This window comes from Pan troglodytes, chromosome 20 (assembly GCF_028858775.2).
Source record: "Pan troglodytes isolate AG18354 chromosome 20, NHGRI_mPanTro3-v2.0_pri, whole genome shotgun sequence".
NCBI classification, from domain to species: domain Eukaryota; kingdom Metazoa; phylum Chordata; class Mammalia; order Primates; family Hominidae; genus Pan; species Pan troglodytes.
In genome coordinates this window covers 19,691,480-19,706,645 of record NC_072418.2, presented here as the reverse complement: position 1 = coordinate 19,706,645, position 15,166 = coordinate 19,691,480, and positions in this window count along the sequence as shown.

The window sequence follows — 15,166 nt, the reverse complement described above, 5'->3', positions numbered from 1 at the left end:
GAAACCCTCTGTCTACTAAAAATACAAAAATTAGCTGGGTGTGGTGACACGTGCCTGTAGTGCCAGCTACTCTGGAGGCTGAGGCAGGAGAATCACTTGATCACAGGAAGCGGAGATTGTAGTGAGCCAAGATCACACCACTGCCACTCCAGCCTGGGTGACGGAGTGAGACTCTGATTAAAAAAAAAAAAAAACCCAAGACTAGGCAGCATATGAATATGATAGATGTTATGTGCAAGATTAACAAGCGATGTCTTAACATATAAAACTTGACTCATTTGGAACTAAAATCCTGCTCTATGTTTTCTGAATTGGGCACTGCCACAGGACACACATTGAAAAAAAATACTTCATTACATCACAGTCTTGACCTCCAACAGCAGAGACCCTAGAATCTATCATCTAAGCCGGGCACCGCTGAGAGTCAACAGGAGTGGTGGATTCCACCCACAGGTGGAAATGGGCGGCACACGCCCGACCCTGTAAGGCTGACGTCCTTACTTCATGAGAATTGAGTTTGATTTTAGATAATGAATGAATTCGGCTCATGGTCTCCACACCCACGCCTCCAGGGCATGTGTCCTGGACACAGCCTGTGTCCTCTCATGGCTTGCAAGGGAACCTACTGCTCAAAATGACCACCATCATCTCCTGACATCCCTGGCCATGGGGCTAGGATGGCCAGACTTAGGATCCCCAGAGGTGTGACTACAAGGAAGTAAAGCCAGATGGTCTGTTTCTCACTGACTCAATTATTTTTTGGATTGACCTTGGTGCACAAAAGCAACCACGGGCAATATAGAAAGGAAGGATAAGGCTGGGCGCAGTGGCTCTCACCTGTAATCCCAGCACTTTGGGAAGCTAAGGTGAGAGGATCACTTGAGCCCAGGAAGTCGAGGCTGCAGTGAGCCACGTTTGCACCACTGCGCTCCAGTCTGGGCGACAGAGTGAGACCCAGTTTGTTTGTTTGTTTGTTTGTTTTTGAGATGGAGTCTCACTCTGTCACCCAGGCTGGAGTGCAGTGGTGTAATGGTGTGATCTCAGCTCACTGCAACCTTCACCTCCCGGGTTCGAGCAATTCTGCCTCAGCCTCCCGAGTAGCTGGGACTACAGGTGTGTGCCACCACACCCGGCTAATTTTTGTATTTTTTAGTAGAGATGGAGTTTCACCATGTTGGCCAGGCTGGTCTCAAACTCTTGACCTCAAGTGATCCGCCTGCCTCTGCCTCCCAAAGTGCTGGGATTACAGGCGTGAGCCACCATGCCCAGTCCCATCAGTGTATTTCACTTCAGTTTGCATCTGGCACAATAGACATTGGCAAAATGAACAAGTGAGGCAAACACAGCCTTGAAATTGAGCCTGGCACCCGGTAAGTGTTCGACATTTGTCCTACTCCCTTTTGCTGTGCGACCTGGGTAAATGACTTCCCCTTTCTGAGCCTCCATCATCTCCTCTGTAAGTGGGGAAGAGTATGGGCTGAACTGTGTCTCCCCAAAATTCATACGTGAAGGTTATAACACAGTCCCTCAGAATGTGACTGTATTTGGAGTTAAGGTCATTATTAGAGAGGTAATCAGGTAAGGTTAGCAGCCAAAGGAAAACTAAAACTAATTTTCACACAAATGTGAAGCAGAACCTTCCACATCAGCACAGAGAGGAGGAAAAAGAACCACAGAGGACGAGAAGAGAGGCGTGCTGGTCCGGGTCCCTGGTGCTGGGAACCAGCTGGATGCCAGGACACACCAGGCACAGCCAAATCCCACATGGATCTGCAGCAGGGACACCCCAGGATGATTATGGGGTCCTCCTAGGGAGAGCTCAGAGTTCCAGCCAATGCTCGTAATTGCCTGGGGTCAGTGGGTCGCTGAGCTAATCCTCCCAAGCACATCAGGGGTCTCTGCCATCACTGAGGGGGACTTCCAGAACTCCCTGGAACCCAATCAAGTCCAATTAACCAAAAAGGCAGGAATGTGGGCTGGGACCCCAGCAGGTGGGGGGCTTCTCGGCAGGGAGACGGGGGTGGCCCAGGAACTGTCTCATTTATGGGAAACAGACCCCAGGCCCCAGCCCCATCCAGGGCAGGGAGGGAGGGGACCCCCAGGCTCAGGTCAGTGGGGTCTGTCTGTTCAGCGGGGCTTTGGGCTGTGGGATCCAGATCCAGGGACACCAGCCTTGGTGGTTAATTTGATGTTCTGCTCATAGACGTGATGATTTAAAAGCCACATTTCAGTCAGGCAGAGGAGGACAAATATTGCTTGATTGCACCTATGGGAGCCACAGGGAATAGCCAAATTCCTAGGGACAGATAGTAGAAGCGAGACTCCCAGGGGCTGGGGTAGAGGACTGGGGACTGTTTCAAGGGCTGGAGTGATAAAAAAAAATTTGGGATGTAGATAGTGGTGATGATTGCACACATTGGGAATGCATTTAATGTCAATGAATTGTACCTTCCAAGTGGTTAACATGATCAATATCATGTATATTTTACTACAATGGCAAGAAAAAGACTTTGACTAAGTTTGCAATCAGCATTTAACCATTTAAGGAAATTGGTTCATTAATGTATAGTTGGATTTATTAGTTGCATGACAATGTTTAAATATTTGGGGAAATGTACTTCCTAGATGGAAATGCTTAATAAATTGAACATTAAAAATTTTGGGGGGGGGCTGAGGTGGGAGGATTTCTTTTTTTTTCTTTTTTTTTTGAAATGGAGTCTCAGTCTGTCACCTAGGCTGGAGTGCGATGGCACAATCTTGGCTCACTGCAACTCCCGCCTCCCCAGTTCAAGCAATTCTCCTGCCTCAGCCTCCTGAGTAGCTGGGATTACAGGCACGTGCCACCACACCCAGCTAATTTTTGTATTTTTGGTAGAGACAGGGTTTCACCACATTGGTCAGGCTGGTCTCGAACTCCTGACCTCAAGTGATTCGCCCGCCTCAGCCTCCCAAAGTGTTGGGATTACCGGCGTAGGCCACCGTGCCCAGCCATGTGCTTACCTTTTTAAAGAATGGAGTGTTACGTCTTACACAGACTCCGAATAGTGGCAGGTAGCACTTAAAGGAGGGGCGTGTCCCCAGATCTGAGACCCTGGGTGGGGACTGCATCAACATCATCCTGGGGTGGGTGTGAGTCTGAACCCCCTGCTGGTGCCCCTCAGCTCAAACCTCTAACCATCACCTGGCCTGGTAGGGTCAGTCCCCCTAGACAGTCCCTGTGCTGGGAATTACAGGTGTAAACCACCACGCTCTGCCCATTTTCCCGAATATTTAAACACTGCCACGCAACTAATAAATCAAGCTACACATTTCATGAACCAATTTCCTTAAATGGTTAAATGCTAATTTCAAACTTAAAGTCTTTATTTGACATTGTAGTAAACTCTACATGGGCCAGGCGCAGTGGCTCATGCCTGTAATCCCAGCACTTTGGGAGGCCGAGGCGGGTGGATCACCTGAGGTCAGGAGTTCGAGACCAGCCAGGCCAACATGGTGAAACCCTGTCTCTACTGAAAATACAAAAACTAGCCGGGTGTGGTGGCGTGCACCTGTAGTCCCAGCTACTCAGGAGGCTGAGGCAGGAGAATCACTTGAACCCGGGAGGCGGAGGTTGCAGTGAGCTGAGATCATGCCACTGCGCTCCAGCCTGGGGGACAGAGTGAGACTCTGTCTCAAACAACAACAACAACAAAAAAAAACAAAAAAAACCCCAACTCTACATGATAATGATCGTGTTAACCACTTGGAAGGTACAATTCAGTGACATTAAATGCATTCTCAATGTGTGCAACCATCACCATATCTACACCCCAAAGTTTTTATCACTCCAGGCCCTTAAACCAGTCTCCAGTCCTCTACCCCAGATCCTGGGAGTCTCGCTTCTACTGTCTGTCTCTAGGAATTTGGCTATTCCCTGTGCAATCAAGCAATATTTGTTCTCCTCTGCCTGACTTACTGAAATGTGGCTTTTAAATCATCATGCATCTATGAGCAGAACATCAAATTAACCACCAACACTGATGTCCCCGGATCCCACAGCTGAAAGCCCCGCTGAACAGACAGACCCCACTGACCCGAGCCTGGGGGTTTCCTCCCTCCCTGCCCTGGACAAGGCTGGGGTCTGGGGCTTGTTCCCCACAAGTGAGACATCCCTGGGCCACCCTGGTCTCCTGCCGAGACCTCTAAGCCCTGCTGGGGTCCCAGCCCACATTCCTGCCTTTTTGGCTAATTGGACTTGATTGGGTTGCAGGGAGTTCTGGAAGCCCCGCTCAGTGATGGCAGAGACCCCTGATGTGCTCAGGAGGATTAGCTCAGCGACCTACTGACCCCAGGCAATTAGGAGCATTGGCTGGGACTATGAGCTCTCCCTAGGAGTACCTCATAATCATCCCGGGTGCCCCTGCTGCAGACCCATGTGGGATTTGGCTGTGCCTGATGTGTCCTGGCGTCCAGCTGGTTCCTAGCACGAGGGACCCGGGCCAGCACTCCTCTCTCCTCATCCTCTGTGGTTCTTTTTCCTCCTCTCTGTGCTGATGTGGAAGGTTCTGGTTCACATTTGTGTGAAAGACCCATTTAGTTTTCCTTTGGCTTTTATTTTTCCATTTTTGATTAATTTTGAGACAGGGTCTCACTCTGTTGCTCAGGCCAGAGTGCAATGGTGCAATCCTAGCTTACTTCAGCCTTGAACTCCTGGGCTGAAGGGATCCTCCTGTTTCAGCTTCCTGAGTAGCGGGGACTACAGGTGTGCACCACCACACTCAGCTAATTTTAAAAATATTTTTTAGTGATTGGGTCTGCCTCTATTGTTCACAGTGGTCTCAAACTCTTGGCCTCAAGTGATCCTCCTGACTCGGCTTCCCAAAGCATTGGGATTACAGGCGTGAGCCACTGCCTGGCCTTCTTGCTTTTTTACCTGTGAACAAAAGATTCCTCAAGCGGGCTGCTTTCTTCCCCCTAGGAATCTCCCTATAACCTTTGCAGATGCCTTTTTTTTTTTCGAGACAGAGTTTTGCTCTTGTTGCCCAGGCTGGAGTGCAATGGTGTAACCTTGGCTCACTGCAACTTCTGCCTCCCAGGTTCAAGCGATTCTCCTGCCTCAGCCTCCTGAGTAGCTAGGATTACAGGCGCCCACTACCATGCCTGGCTAATTTTTTGTATTTTTAGTAGAGACAAGGTTTTGCCATGTTGGCCAGGCTGGTCTAGAACTCCTGAATTCAGGTGATTCTCCCGCCTCAGCCTCCCAAAGTGTTGGATTACAGGCGTGAGCCACCATGCCTGGCCTGCAGATGCTTTCTGATAAATCTGCGTGAGGCGTGGCGGTCTGAGTTGCAGTGAGTGAGAAATAGAAACATTTAATTCACAACAGAAGCCTGGTGCCTAGCTTTCTTTTTTCCTTTCCTTCCGTCCCTCCCTTTGTCTCTCTCTCTCTCTTTCTTGTTCGACAGGGTCTCACTCTGTCACCCAGGCTAGAGTGCAGTGGTACGATCATAGCTTGGTGCAGCCTCAAACTCCTAGGCTCAAGCTATCCTCCCACCTTAGCCTCCCAAGTAGCTGGGACTACAGGTGCAAACCACCATGGCCAGCTAATTTTTTAATTTTTATTTTTCATAGAGATGAGGTCTCACTATGTTGCCCAGGCTGGTCTCGAACTCCTGTCCTCAAAGTGATCCTCCCACCTCAGCCTCCCACAGTGCTGGGGTTCCAGGCGTGAGCCACCGCACCCGGCCTCTTGTGACTTTTAAAAGCATTTCATCACAGCATGGTATGGGAGTGTTCATTAAATGCATTTTGTCTCTTTTCCTCTTTTTGATTGATTAAAAATGACTCGTGTGTTCCTGCTGAAAAGGACCCTGGAGGTGATCCAAACACCCCCCACACCCCCGCTCCACGCACACAGGCAGCTCTGGCCAAGTCGCAGCCTCCAGAACCCACTCCACCCCTGCACTGTGTTTCCTCAACAACCAAGCCTGGGAACATTCCCAAAAGGGTCCAGGAAGCAGCTCACTCAGCAGATGTTTGGTGATTTCAGAAAACAAAAGGGTCGGCAGGTCACGTCCATCAGCTCCCTGAAGAGTCCTCCAGGATCATGCCTGCTGCGTGGCTTGGCACAGCCCGCATCACGACAACACGGACTTTCCATCTTTACTGTCCTTTTAATCACTTCTGCAGGGGGATAGCTCAACTTACAAACCACGTAAATATTTTCCTTTCGGCACCAAACTTTCCCCTGGGGAGCTGGAAGCCCAGCTGGGGTCTTTTTGTCTCTGGCCTCCGGGTCCAGGGCTGACCTGGGATAGGAGCATTTGTACCAGCCTCCCGGAGTTGCAGTGAGAGGTATTGGCACGTTTCAGGGACAGGAGGCTGTTAGGACTGCCACCCACCACATCTGGTGTGAGGGACCACAGGATAGAAGAAGGCAGATACGCGGAGTTCTGAGGCAGGTTATGTGGGCCCTTGGAGTTGCTGAACCAAAGTACACCTGCAATCATAAAGCCAATTAAGATGTTTGTTAAAGAGGCTGGGCATGGGGCCGGGCACGGTGGCTCACGCCTATAATCCCAGCACTTTAGGAGGCTGAGGTGGGTGGATCACGAGGTCAGGAGATGGAGACCACCCTGGCTAACACGGTGAAACCCCATCTCTACTAAAAAAATACAACAAAAATTAGCCGGGCGTGGTGGCGGGTGGCTGTAGTCCCAGCTACTCAGGAGGGTGAGGCAGGAGAATGGTGTGAACCCGGGAGGCGGAGCTTGCAGTGAGCCAAGATCGCGCCACTGACTCCGCCTCAAAAAAAAAAAAAAAAGAAAAAAAAGAGGCTGGGCATGGTGGCTCACACCTGTAATCCCAGCACTTTGGGAGGCCGAGGCAGGTGGATCACTTGAGGCCAGGAGTTCAAGACCAGCCTGGCCAACATGGTGAAACTCTGTCTCCAGTAAAATACAAAAATTAACCGGTGTGGTGGTGCATGCCTGTGATCCCATCTACTCAGGAGGCTGAGGCATGAGAATCGCTTGGACCTGGGAGGCAGAGGTTGCAGTGAGTCAAGATTGCACCACTGCACTTCAGCCTGGGAAAGAGAGGGAGATTCCGTCTCAAAGAAAGAAAAGAAAAGAAAAGAAAGAAAAAGAGAGCTGTGTCCAATGCTTCTTGTAAATCAAATAAAACAAGCACACAAATAGAACATTCAATTAAGGAAATTGTCTATCATTGGTAACATTGATGAAATCAGTTTCAGGGGAGTGACGGGAGGGAGAGAAACAGCTTGATTGGAAAGAAATGAAGGGGGAACGGGAGGAGATAAATTGGAGAACTTAAGACCAATACCAGAAAAATAAAGCAGACCCATACAAGAACCAAATAAGGCTGGGTGCAGTGGCTCATGCCTGTAATCCTGGTACTTGGGGAGGCTCAGGAGGGAGGATCGCTTGAGCCCTGGAGTTTGAGGCCAGCCTGGGCAACATAGCTAGACCCTGCTTTACAAAAAATATAAAAATTAGCTGGGTGGGCCAGGTGCAGTGGCTCACGCCTGTAATCCCAGCACTTTGGGAGGCCGAGATGTGCAGATCACAAGGTCAGGAGATCGAGACCATCCTGGCTAACATGGTGAAACCCAGTCTCTACTAAAAATACAAAAACAAAATTAGCCAGGCGTGGTGGTGGGCACCTGTAGTCCCAGCTACTTGGGAGGCAGAGGCAGGAGAATGGTGTGAACTTGGGAGGCAGAGTTGCAGTGAGCTAAGATTGTGCCACTGCACTCCAGCCTGGGCGACAGAGCAAGACTCCATCTCAAAAAAAAAAAAAAAAAAAGTTAGCTGAGTGTGGTGGTGCTCACCTGTATGTAGTCCCAGCTACTTGGGAGGCTGAGGCAGGAGGATCGCTTGAGCCCGGGAGATGAAGCTTGCAGTGAGCTATGATCATGCCACTGCACTCCAGCCTGGGCGACAGTGAGATCCTGTCTGAAAAACAAAACAAAACCAAACCCCAAAAATCACAATGCTGAGTGAAAGAAGCTAGTCACAAAACACCACATAGTGTGAGATTCCATTGATATGAAATGCCCAGAACAGGCAAATCCACAGAGACAGGAAGCAATGAGTGGCTGCCAGGGGCTTTGGGAGAGGGAATGGGGAGTGACTGCTAATGGGGACGGGGTCTCCTTTTGGGGGATGAAATGTTCTAGAATGAGATAGAAGTGATGACGGTTGCACAACTGTAAGTATACTAAAATCTATTGATTAAATAGATCTTAATCAATAGTAAATCTATTGAACCAGACACTTTCACTGGGTCAACTTTGTGGTATGTAAATTATACCCCAATTATACTCCCAAAAAAAGATGGCTGGAGGAGGGGCAGTGTGGGTGCCCTCCAGAGCCAAAGCTTATTGGAGCCCTGGCAGGTGAGGGGCTGCTGGCTGGGAAGCGGGAATGAGCCAGCCGCGCTCACAGGGCAATGAGAGTCCAAGTCACGGGGTGGGGCAGGGATGGCAGAGGCTGTGGGCTGGATGGGGGCCTGGGGAGCTGAATGGCGAGGGTGCCTCAGAAGGTTTGCATGAACAAGTGATGAAACAAACGTCTCCTCCTGCAACACCCCCCACCACCCCCACCCCGGCCCCACCACCATGACCCAGCAGGAGCCAACTCCTCCCTCCTACTCCTGGGCTGCCTGGTCCCAGTGTCCCTAGGCTGCCGTTTATGGAACATTGACTAGGTCCAGGCTCAGGGCTGGCCTTACATTCCTGGGTTCCCGTCCTCACTGGTGCCCTGTGGGGTGAGCCCTGCTGTCAGAGTTTCTAGAATGCACCTGTTTGGAACTGATCTGCCAAAATATTGGGAGCCACTGAGAGCTGGGCCAGCCTCCAGCACCTGGTATGCTGGCCTGGGTGGGGGCGGTGTCTGTAGACATTTGGTGATGGGAGGAAGGAAGGGAAGGAAGTGGTCACCTCACCTGGGGGCTATGTCCCTGTCTACCTCACCTGGGGGATTTCTATGTCTGTCCACCTCACTTGGGGGATTTCTACAACTGTCCTCCTCACCTGGGGGATTTCTACATGTCTGCCTCACCTGTGGGATTTCTACACCTGTCAGCCTCAGCTGTGGGCTTTCTACACCTGTCCACCTCAGCTGTGGGCTTTCTACGTCTGTCCATCTCACCTGGGGGATTTCTACATCTGTCCATCTCACCTGGGGGATTTCTACACCTGTCCGCCTCACCTGGGGGCTTTCTATGCCTGCCCGCCTCACCTGTGGGCTTTCTACGTCTGTCCATCTCACCTGGGTGATTTCTACACCTGTCCACCTCACCTGTGGGCTTTCTATGCCTGCCCGCCTCACCTGTGGGCTTTCTACGTCTGTCCATCTCACCTGGGGGATTTCTACACATGTCCACCTCACCTGTGGGCTTTCTACGCCTGTCCACCTCACCTGGGGGATTTCTACACCTGTCCACCTCACCTGGGGGCTTTCTACGCCTGTCCGCCTCACCTGGGGGATTTCTACACATGTCCACCTCACCTGGGGGTTTTCTACGCCTGTCCACTTCACCTGGGGGCTATTTATGCCTGTCCCCCTCACCTGGGGGCTGTCTACCACCTATGTCGTCTAGGAGGCCATGCACCTACCCGTCTTCTCTGGAGGACCATGCCCCTGTCTACCAGGGGCTGTCTACACCTGTTCACTTCATCTTGGGGGTTGTCTACTTCATTTGGGGGTTACCTATACCTGCCTACCTCACCTCGGCAGGCCATGTACCCACTCAGCTCACCTGGGGGGCCATGTGCCTGCTTGCCTCACTCAGGGGCTGTCTACACCTGGGTTGGACAGGCCATTGGCCGGAGTGGCCGTCTCCAGGCTTAGCTCCAATAGACAGAGGCCTCCTGCGGGGCTGGACGAGGCCACCCCCAGGGAATTAGAGGGTGGCGAGCCCCCTCCGCAGCCCTCAGCATGTGCTTGGAGCTGCTGGCAGCCTGGTGGCTCCTCAGCTTCTGCCCGGTCCAGGTTGTGTCCGGAACATTTCTGGTACTGAGCTGGCGTCTTCTCCAGGACAGATGCTGCTGGCGGAGCCGAGGCAGGCCAGGGCGTTCACTGTGGTGCTTTTATTTCCAGCCTGCTTGCCCAGAAGGCAGAGCTTGCCAGGGTGCCTACTGGGGCTGAATCGTGTCTGGGCCTCAGTTTTCTTTTCTTTTCTTTTCTTATTCTTTTCGTTTCTTTTCCTTTCTTTCTTTCTCTCTCTCTCTCTCTCTCCCCTCCCCCCTTTCTTTCTTTTTCTTTTTTTTTTATTTTTTTGACCGAGTCTCGCTCTGTCGCCCAGGCTGGAGTGCAGTGGCACAGTCTCGGCTCACTGCAACCTCCACCTCCTGGGTTCAAGTGATTCTCATGCCTCAGCCTCCTGAGTAGCTGGGATTACAGGCGCCCACAATCACGCCCAGCTAATGTTTGTATTTTTAGTAGAGACAGGGTTTCGCCATGTTGGCCAGGCTGGTCTTGAATTCCCGATCTCAAGTGATCCTCCCTCCTCCGCCTCTCAAAGTGCTGGGATTACAGGTGTGAGCCACCACGCCTGGCCAGGGCCTCGGTTTTTTTATTCCAGTGCTGTCCCAGGCCCCATTCCTGCTGTCATGTCACAGGAGCCTCTAAGAAGGAATGGTTGGGCAGAGATGCCACCTAAGAGACAGGAGATGGTGCCGGCCACCAGACCCCGGGGCCTGGGAGTGTCTGATGCAGAGCTGCACTGAGGGCTCAGGTGCAGGTAAAAAGGGCTGCAGGCAGCATCTCCACCCTTCTCCCCGGACAGACACACACACCCCTGCCCTGCTCCCTGACACTCCTGCCCCGCTCCCTGCCCTCCGCCTGTGCTCACCCTGTAGGGACACAGTGAGGTGAGAAAGTATAGCTAGCTCCCAGGTGAGGTGGGTGGGGACATGGCCCCCAGGTGGGTGTGGGTAAATCCTAGGTGAGGTGGATGGGTGCATAGTCCTTAGGTGGGATGGGGAGGTGTACACAGCCCCCAGGCAACATGGACCGGTGTAGACAGCCTCCAAATGAGGTGGGTAGAGACATGGCCCTCCAGGTGAGGTGGGTGGGTGCATGGACCTAGGTGAGGTGGGCAGGTGTAGACAGTCCCTAGGTGAGGTGGGTGGGTGTAGACAGTCCCTAGGTGAGGTGGGCAGGTGTAGATAGTCCCTAGGTGAGGTGGGCGGGTGTAGACAGTCCCTAGGTGAGGTGGGTGGGTACATGGACCCTAGGTGAGGTGGGCGGGTGTGGCCAGCCCCCAGGTAAGATGGGCAGGTAGGGACCCAGTCCCCAGGTGAGATGGGTAAGTGTGGACAGCCGCCAGGTGAGATGGGCAGGTGTGGACACAGCCCTCAGGTGAGATGGGCAGGTATGAACAGCCCCCAGGTGAGGTGGGCAGGTGTGGACAGCCCCCAGGCGAGATAGGCAGGTATGGACACAGCTACCAGGTGAGGTGGGCAGGTATGGACAGCCCCCAGGTGAGATGGACAAGTATGGACAGCCCCCAGGTGAGGTAGGCAGGTGTGAACAGCCCCCGCGTGAGGTGGGCAGTTGTGGACAGCCCCCAGATGAGGTGCTCAGGTAGAGACAGCCTCCAGGTAAGGTGGACAGAGACATGGCTCCCCAGGTGATCTGGGCAGGGGCAGACAGACCCCAGGTGAGCTGGGCAGGTGCAGACTTCACAAGCATGCATTTGGAGGCACAGTCACCCAGCTGAAGGAGCACCCCAGAAGGGGCTTCACCATGGTGAAGCTGCCAGAAGGAGCCAGAAAGATGGGAAGAAGCCCTCTTGGTGCAGAGGGCGGATCATTGACTGACCTCCGAGGGCAGCCTTCAGGGGACGTCTAGGGCATGCCCCAGGAACAGTGGGGCTGCGGTGGTGCCTCAAGGCTGTCTGGGGCTGGATGATCACAGGGCATTATCTTTGCTCAGACTCAGGGTCCAGGCAGGACAAAGCTACTCAAGATGGTTGAAGCAAAAACTCGGCAAACTCGGGTTTTAGGGAAGTGATTCTGGAGTTATGAGGCTGAAGCTTCCTCCCGGAAGTGACGTCAGAGCTTGGACCAGCTGTGAGTTCATCTTCTCCAAGGAGCTGCACATCCCCAAGGCCACCCTGAGGCTGACCCTAAAGCCTACACACTGGTCCCCACCGGCCGGGGACCATCTGCCCTGTGCTGTCCCCCGACGGCCTGCGTGCACTCCCCGCCCTGAGGACACAGTGCAGGATTCACAGGGCAAGAATGGGAACCTGGCTTGATCTCTGGTCCCCACACCCAGAAAGGGCCTGTGGCAGCCCGAGTCTCCTTTGCCTTCCCCCACGCTTGGTGCTACTTGGAGCGGGCACGAGCTCCTTCCTGCCACAGGGCTGTGTGGCACATTGCTTGTGCCCGGAGCGGTTTTTGGGGCAGCTGGCATCTCCAAACCCCAGAGAGGGCTGAGTCCAAGAGGTTAAGCCCAAGGGCACTTCAGGTCACCTTGTCCCAGACATAGACCTTTCTGAGGCCTCTTCCTCCATGGAAAGTCCCAGGCCTGCATCCTGTTATCCTGCCCCATCCTTTTTTTTTTTTTCTGAGACCGAGTTTTGCTCTTGTTGCCCAGGCTGGAGTGCAGTGGCACGATCTCGGCTCATCGCAACCTCCGCCTCCCAGGTCCAAGCGATTCTCCTGCCTCAGCCTTCCTGAGTAGCTGGGATTATAGGTATGCGCCGCCACCATGCCCGGCTAATTTTGTATTTTCAGTAGAGACGGGGTTTCTCCATGTTGGTCAGGCTGGTCTCGAACTCCCGACCTCAGATGATCCACCCGCCTCGGCCTCCCAAAGTGCTGGGATTACACGTGTGAGCCACGGCGCCGGCTTTTTTTTTTTTTTTTTTAGACAGAGTCTTGCTCTGTCATCCAGGCTGGAGTGTAGTGGTGCAATCACAGCTCACTGCAGCTTCAAATCCTAGGCTCAAGCAATCCTCCTGCCTTAGCCTCTTGAATAGCTGGGACTTGCTGGGGCAGATCCCAGATGTCCCCCTAAAAGCCACCTTTGGAGGCCACTCAGCCACCACACACAGCTAATTTTTCTTTTCTTTTTCTTTTTTCTCGAGATGGAGTCTCTCACCCAGGCTGGAGTGCAGTGGCGCGATCTCGACTCACTGCAACCCCGCCTCCTAGGTTCAAGAGATTCTCCTGCCTCAGCCTCCCAAGTAGCTGGGATTACAGGCTCCTGCCACCAACCCGGGTAATTTTTGTATTTTTGGTAGAGATGGGATTTCGCCAAGTTGGCCAGGCTGATCTCGAACTCCTGACCTCAAGTGATCTGCCTGTCTTGGCCTCCCAAAGTGCTAGGATTGCAAGGGTGAGCCACTGCATCTGGCCAAATTTTTAAATTTTTTGTAGAGATGAAGTCTCACTATAATACCCAGGCTGGTCTTGAACTCCTGACCTCAAGTGATCCTCCCACTTCGACCTCCCAAGGTGCTGAGATTATAGGTGTGAGCCACTGTGCCTGGCCCAATTTTTGTGCTTCAGTGTACATTTTTGTTTTTCTAAACAGATGTATAGTTGGCCCTGAAGAACAATGGGGTTAGGGGTGCTGAGCCTCCTGGCAGTTGAAAATCTGTGCATAACTTTTGACTCCCCCAAAACTTAACTATTAATAGCCTACTGTTGACCAGAAGTCAACAGATAACATAAACGATCAATTAACGCATATTTTGTATGTTCTATGTATTATATACAGTATTCTGACAATAAAGCAAGGGGGAGAAAAGAATAATAAACATGTTATTAAGAAAATCATTCCTGCTTCACTCCTGGTAGGTGTCATTGCATATTTTGGCTGGGCGCAGAGGCTCATGCCTGTAATCCCAGCACTTTGGGAGGCTGAGGTGAGTGGATCACCTGAGGTCAGGAGTTCAAGACCAGCCTAGGCAACACGGTGAAACCCTCTCTCTACTAAAAATACAAACAATTAGCTGGACATGGTGGTGCGTGCCTGTAGTCCCAGCTACTTGGGAGGCTGAGGCAAGAGAATCGCTTGAACCCGGGAGACGGAGGTTGCAGTGAGCCAAGATTGCGCCACTGCACTCCAACCTGGGCAATGGAGCAAGACTCCATCTTAAACAAAAACAAACAGACAAAAAATGATGCTGAGTGAGAGAAGGCAGACACAAAAGCACACATAGTGTATGATTCCATTTATACGAAATGTCCTGGACAGGCATGGCCTGATCTCCCTCTGGCCCTAGGAACCCTGTCAGGGGCACTGTGCTAGAAGATCCAGATCACTGCAGACCATCAGGCTGTCTGTCTGTCTTCAGTCCTGGCATCCAATCTCCTGGGCACCTGGCAGGCACAGGCACATGCTGGCTAAGTGGGAGAAAAACGCCCATTGGGCCAGGCGCAGTGGCTCATGCCTGTAATCCCAGCACTTTGGGAGGCCGAGATGGGCAGATCACTCGAGGTCAGGAGTTCAAGAACAGCCTGGCCAACATGGTGAAACCCCATCTCTACTAAAAAAAACCAAAAAAATTAGCTGGATTAGCTGGGCGTGGTGGCATGTGCCTGTAATCCCAGCTACTTGGGAGGCTGAGGCACAAGAATCACTTGAACCCGGGTGGCAGAGGTTGGCAGTGAGCCGAGATCGCGCCACTGCACTCCAGCTTGGGCAAAAGGGTGAGACTCCATCTCAATAAAAAAAAAAAAAAAGAAAAGAAAAGAAAAAAAAAGAAAAACGCCCATTGACAACAGGACAGTCTTTGCGGTCTTCCTCGTCCCCCATCCAAACTGCAAAGCTGCTCATCCTAGGCATGTTTGGAGATGTTTGACAACCACTTACCATGGGGCTAATGCAGCCAATTCCGCCCTCACACAACAGGGCCATTCCTAAAAATGACCTCACACTGCAAATTCACACAATCAAACCACAGGGCTCATGGGAAAACGGGTCAGGGCACAACCACCCAAATGTCACCAATGACACCTAAAAAAAAAATAGGCACCTACTAAAAATGGTAGTGACATTGTACAAATGTCAAATGGTTAAGAATTTCAAGAATATGGCCGGGCGCGATGCCTCACGCCTGTATAATCCCAGCACTTTGGGAGGCCAAGGCGGGTGGGTCGCTTGAGTCCAGAAGTTGGAGACTAGCCTGAGTGAGATGGCAAAAC